The following is a 6524-nucleotide window of genomic DNA, read 5'->3' as shown; positions in this document are numbered from 1 at the left end:
GAGAAACAGTACCTGCCTGCAGTGTATGAGGGGAAGCCTGCTACAGTTCTGTTTGTAGTTAGTAAATAAAAGACTAAACAACACTCACCTTTTCAGCGACTCTATTGCTGGCACCACAAAGAAAAGGGACGACACTACAATACTGTATGAATATATTTTCATAACAGACCTGTATTTCTTTTTTTTTTTAAATTAAACATAAAACCTGAACTTCTTGCTTAAGGGAACTTTTTATTTAAAATCCTAGAAAAACTGAAACTGTGTAACATCAGAGTCAGTGAGGTTTATCTGAGGTAATACAGTGAGAACAAGACCAACTCACCACAAAGCAGTTTTTTGTTTCAAACTCTTTTGTTTGAGTTAAATAAGATTTTTCTATAACATAAGATTCTTAAGGGAATTAATAAAAGCTGCTAATATTAATTCCCTCAAGAATTCTTTCTCAATGGATTTACAGAGACTGCAGTTTAACATTGATATGTATGGCTTATAGTTTCACAAGTTCTGCATTCATCTTATTTTCTTTCTCTCCAGTGGTAGAACCCAGGTAAAAATAAAAACAAAGAAGTGGTGCCTCTGCTCTTGGGAAGTTGTTATCTCATGAGGAGAATACTGCTGATGGTGGGGATGTTAATAAGCAGCCATAAAGTATAAATCTTTATCAGTGCTTAACCAATATGCAAGCAGTACAGCAGGCTTTGTATTCAGACCATTCTGTCATGTGGCAGGTAAAAAGTGAATGGAAGTTTGTTTGAGATAAAAATGCAAGAGACACTCACACTACAAATGCTAGAAAATATGAGTATGAGACTGAAAATGTTGGCATTTTCAGACCAGTTGATTGTCAGATACATTTGTTGATTGTTTAATAGTATAAGACTATGTCAGTTTGAAGTGATAGTAATAATAAGAACATTGGCTCTCTTATTTTATGCATTTCTTGATTATATTTAGGGCTTCTGATTTTCGGTTTTAACCGATAAAACCCGATAAAACACCCCTGATCCAAAAAAAATTAAATCGGTGGATAGCCAATAAACACCAGAAAACACTGTAAAGACTGTGGAAATGATTAATCTATTCACGTTGACTTTACCCTTTTCACATTTAAAAAAAAAAAAAAAAAAACATACTACAAAAATAATAATAAATACATTTCCCTGTGCTGCTGGGCAATGTCCTGCTTTCCTGACTTGTACCTATCATTGATTAGTTCTGAATACTTTAAACCCGCCCCAACTACTGAGTGACAGCACATTCCTACATTTCTATTGGAGACTCCGCTTACAAGATTTAAAACGAGATTACAATCAGGATGGGGGCTTGTTAGCAGGATTTAAAGCGTATTACAGTTAAGATTTAAAACAGAATTGTGGCAAAATGTACAAAAATGCGAACACACAAAAAAATGCCCGTGACAATAGGGATTTCATTGTGGAAGACAGCAAAGGAAAGAAGGTACAACTTAAATGTGCAAGTACTGTCGAGTTACTATACATATTTTGACACACACACAAAAAAAACGCTAAAATCATAACTGAAAACACTAATTTCATACAGTATATCAAAAACGAAAGCCCTGAAAAAAAAACGATTTACATAAAACTCGAAAATAGCTAAAAAATAAGCACCGAAAAATACAATTACTAAAACCCGAAAAACAGAAGCCCTAATTATATTGCAAAAGGTGTGCTATTTCTATTAATTTGTTCCAGAATGGCTGTAATGGGGAAGCAATATGGCCAGAGGAGATGTATAGAGGCTAAGGCAAGAAGTACAGCAGTACACAGTACTTATAGTTGAACAAAGTCTTTATATTTCACGAGACACCAGTTGAGCAAAAACAAAAAATAACAAAAAAACCTAAAAAACTAAAACTGTTTATAAACATAACAAAATTCTATAACCGGAATTAAGAAAAAAAATTGCCAGAATTGAGTTTCCTTGTAGCAAGTCACTCACAATTCTACTTCAACAAAGTAATTATTCCATTGAATTTGGTGTCAGCTGTACTCCTGCTCCTCATAAATCCTTCAGAGCACTCTAGATGTTACCGTCTAGACCAGTGGTTCCCAACCTATGTTCCGTGAGGCCATTGTAGAGGGTTTACGGGAAAACAAAATATAAATTGTCTCCTACCACCGGCAATTTCATAACGCAAATCATCTTCGGCAGAACGTAGTGCCTGCCACTGTATTACACTTTGCACACAAGTGTGGCTAAATGTGCAGTGTGACGTGTTTAGCCTGGGAACTGAATCACTTCACACGCTGCAACTTGCTGCACGTTAGAAGCAACTCCACATGGTTAGCCCTGCTAGTGGGAGGTATCAGTTATGGATAGCTGGATAAAAACAGTGTATTTGAACAGGAAAGCAAGTGAAAATGAAGCAAGTGGCAGTGGAGTACAGAGGTGGCCTCACCAAGAATTCCCAAAGACTAAAAAAACATTTTGCATATTTTTTTTATTTAATTGAGAAATATAAACACATGTAAGCATATTAAGTAAATGTAAGTCCACAGAAGCGCTATTATTTAAAAGTCATAACACCAGAAAGCTGGAACAATGTAGTGCTGTCACAGTGCTGCTTGTTACCATGCTAGGGAGTCCCTTTCTGAAGGCGTTGCTATGGTAACCACAGCTTGGTGAGGCACCTACTAGATTTGGAGCAGTTAGAATTTGTGCAAGTTTTTAATTTTTTCAACAATAGGCTTAGCTGAATCTGATATTATATGCGACCTAAAGAAAATACGTTTTACAGTAAGATCCCAAGAACATAAGAACATAAGAACATAACAAAGTTTACAAACGAGAGGAGGCCATTCAGCCCATCTTGCTCGTTTGGTTGTTAGTAGCTTATTGATCCCAGAATCTCATCAATCAGCTTCTTGAAGGATCCCGGGGTGTCAGCTTCAACAACATTACTGGGGAGTTGGTTCCAGACCCTCACAATTCTCTGTGTAAAAAAGTGCCTCCTACTTTCTGTTCTGAATGCCCCTTTATCTAATCTCCATTTGTGACCCCTGGTCCTTATTTCGTTTTTCAGGTCAAAAAAGTTCCCTGGGTCGACATTGTCTATACCTTTTAGGATTTTGAATGTTTGAATCAGATCACGCGTAGTCTTCTTTGTTCAAGACTGAATGATTCAATTCTTTTAGCCTGTCTGCATACGACATGCCTTTTAAACCCAGGATAATTCTGATTGCTCTTCTTTGCACTCTTTCTAGAGCAGCAATATCCTTTTTGTAACAAGGTGACCAGAACTGAACACAATATTCTAGGTGAGGTCTTACTAATGCATTGTAAAGTTGTAACATTACTTCCCTTGATATCCGAGCATCTTGTTAGCCTTTTTTATAGCTTCCCCACATTGTCTAGATGAAGACATTTCTGAGTCAACATAAACTCCTAGGTCTTTTTCATAGATCCCTTCTTCAATTTCAGTATCTCCCATATGATATTTATAATGCACATTTTTATTGCCTGCATGCAATACTTTACACTTTTCTCTATTAAATGTCATTTGCCACGTGTCTGCCCAATTCTGAATGCTGTCTAGATCATTTTGAATGACCTTTGCTGCTGCAACAGTGTTTGCCACTCCTTCTATTTTTGTGTCGTCTGCAAATTAACAAGTTTGCTTACTATACCAGAATCTAAATCATTAATGTAAATTAGGTATAGCAGAGGACCTAATACTGATCCCTGTGGTACACCACTGGTAACTTCGTTCCATTTGAGGTTTCTCTTCTAATCAGTACTTTCTGTTTTCTATATGTTAACAACTCCCTAATCCATGTGCATGCATTTCCTTGAATCCCTACTGCGTTCAGTTTGAGAATTAATCTTTTATGTGGGACTTTGTCAAAAGCTTTCTGGAAATCTAAATAAACCATGTCGTATGCTTTGCAATTATCCATTGTCAATGTTGCATCCTCAAAAGAGTCAAGCAGGTTAGTTAGACACGATCTCCCTTTCCTAAAACCATGCTGACTGTCTCCCAGAATTTTGTTACCATATAGGTAATTTTTCATTTTAGATCTTATTATAGTTTCCATAAGTTTACATACAATAGAAGTCAGACTTATTGGTCTGTAGTTACCTGGTTCGGTTTTGTCTCCCTTTTTGTGGATCGGTATTACGTTTCCAATTTTCCAGTCTGTCGGTACAACCCGTGTCAAGAGACTGTTGCATCTTGGTTAGCGGTTTGTAAATAACTTCTTTAATTTCTTTGAGTACTATTGGGAGGATCTCATCCGGCCCAGGGGAATTGTTTATTTCAAGAGCTCCTAGTCCCTTTAACACTTCTGCCTCTGTTATGATTGTTATTTAAAACTGGATAGGAACTGGTCGACATGTGTGGCATATTGTCCGTATCCTCCTTTTGTAAAAACTTGTGAAAAGTAATAATTTAATATATTTGCTATTTTTTTTTTCTTGGTCTATGCTTTTGCCATTTGTGTCTCTTAGCATTTAACCTCCTCTTTGAATGTTCTCTTGCTGTTATAATATTGGAAAAACATTTTGGAATTGGTTTTAGCCCCCTTAGCAATATTGATTTCTATCTCTCTTGGCCTTTCTAATTTCCTTTTTGCAGTTCCAAGTACTTTGCAGTTCTGTGTACTTTGTTTTTGGTCCCTTTTAAACACCCTGAAAAGTGCCTTTTCTCGCGGAATATTTTTTCTAATTGATCTATTAAACCATTTTGGCCATTTTGTTTTAGATTTAGATTTGTCTACTTTTGGGATGTAATTGTTTTGTGCCTCTAGTACTACATTTTTAAAAAAACAGCCATCCTTTTTCTGTGGATGTTTTCTCTATTTTACTCCAATCTACTTCTGTTAGTCTCTGTTTCATACCTTCATAGTTTGCTTTTCTAAAAGTTTAAACCTGAGCTTTAGTCATTACTTTTGGGGTTTTAAAAAACACTTAAATGAGACCATGTTGTGGTCTGAGTTTGCCAATGGCTCTCTGACCTAAATCAAAGGATGCCTCCCCTGTAGTCGGTGCCTTGACAAATTGCGTTAGGAAGCAGTCATTTGTCATTTCCACCATTTCAATTTCATCTGTCGTGCTCCCCACCGGGTTCTCCCATTTTATATGGGGGAAGTTGAAATCCCCCATTAGTATGGCTTCTCCTTTTCTACACGCATTTCTAATGTCATTGTATAACAGATTATGTTGCTCGGCGTCTGAATTTGGCGGTCTATAGCATGCTCCTATTATTCTGCCCTTTGAATTTTTGTCCATTATTCTGACCCATATTGATTCGGCGTTGTTTTCTTTGTCCAGATTTAACACCTGGGCTTCAAGACTATTTCTTATGTATAGCGCTACCCCTTCACCTTCTGTCCTGTCTTTTCTATACAGTGTGTACCCACTAATATTATATTCGTCTCCATCACTCTCAGACAACCAAGTTTCTGTAACACCTATCACATCGTAGTTACTTGTTAGTGCAGTAGCTTCAAGTTCGAACATTTTGTTTCTGAGACTTCTAGCATTTAGATAAATACATTTAATAGTTGTCTTACCTGAGTTGTTGCCCTTGTTTTGATGTGGTCTCCCTTCTGTTTTTTTTTTGTTTTCTCTCCCCTTCCTTTCTAGTTTAAATGTTTCTGGACCTCCTCAAGGATCCTTTCTCCGAGTAGATTGGTTCCCTTTCTGTTTAAGTGCAGTCCATATATATAGATAGTCCCTTTTGTAGAATGTGCTCCAGTTCAAGAAAGGTGAAGCCTTCCTGTGTGCACCACGATTTCAGCCATGCATTTTCATTTTGTATTTCCAGCTGTCAATATGGTCTTTTGCAAGGTGCCGGCAGTATCCCAGAAAATACCACAGTTTTGGTCTAGTCTTTTAATTTCCTTCCTAGCTCTCTGAATTTGTTTTGCAGGGATCTTGGCCTGTCTCTTCCAATGTTGTTTGTACCGATGTGGACGACTATTACCGGGTCAAAGAGAGACGTTCAGTTGTTAAGGACACTAGCGCTGGAGATTTTGAAGAAAGACGGTAAACAAACTCGGCAAGGAGTGCATAAAATGAAGGCAGCGCTGTGAACAAACTATTGTTAGCCATGTTTCCTTCTTTCAACTAAATAAGGCAAGGTTAAATCTCTTTTAATGGATGTAAAACTGTCAATTTATTTCCACAACATGACAAGCTGTGTTGTTCGTCTTGAATTCATGATTTTGTGATAGTCTATTATTTGAATGCATTAAAATGCTCTCAGCAGAGGCATATATGAAATCAGCTGAACAAAGTACATTTACTTTTAGTACGTTAGCCATTGAGTGGGGCTGTGTGATAGAGAGAGAAAGGATCGATGCTGTAAATCTCCCTCCCGATTAGAAAGGGCGCTGTGTAAGGGGGAAGGTAAGCTGCCTCCTAGATCTGCCACCTCGGTGGTAGGTGGAAACCGGAAGGTGACCATATTAGGAGGGGCGCGTGCTGCAAGTACTCAGGACGATTCCATTGCGGTCAGCTGCAGGGCAGCCCTCTATTGGAGAAACCATGGCGAAGCGTTG

The sequence above is a fragment of the Acipenser ruthenus genome, chromosome 3 (genome assembly GCF_902713425.1).
Source record: "Acipenser ruthenus chromosome 3, fAciRut3.2 maternal haplotype, whole genome shotgun sequence".
NCBI lineage: Eukaryota > Metazoa > Chordata > Actinopteri > Acipenseriformes > Acipenseridae > Acipenser > Acipenser ruthenus.
Note: the sequence above shows the minus strand (reverse complement) of the source record.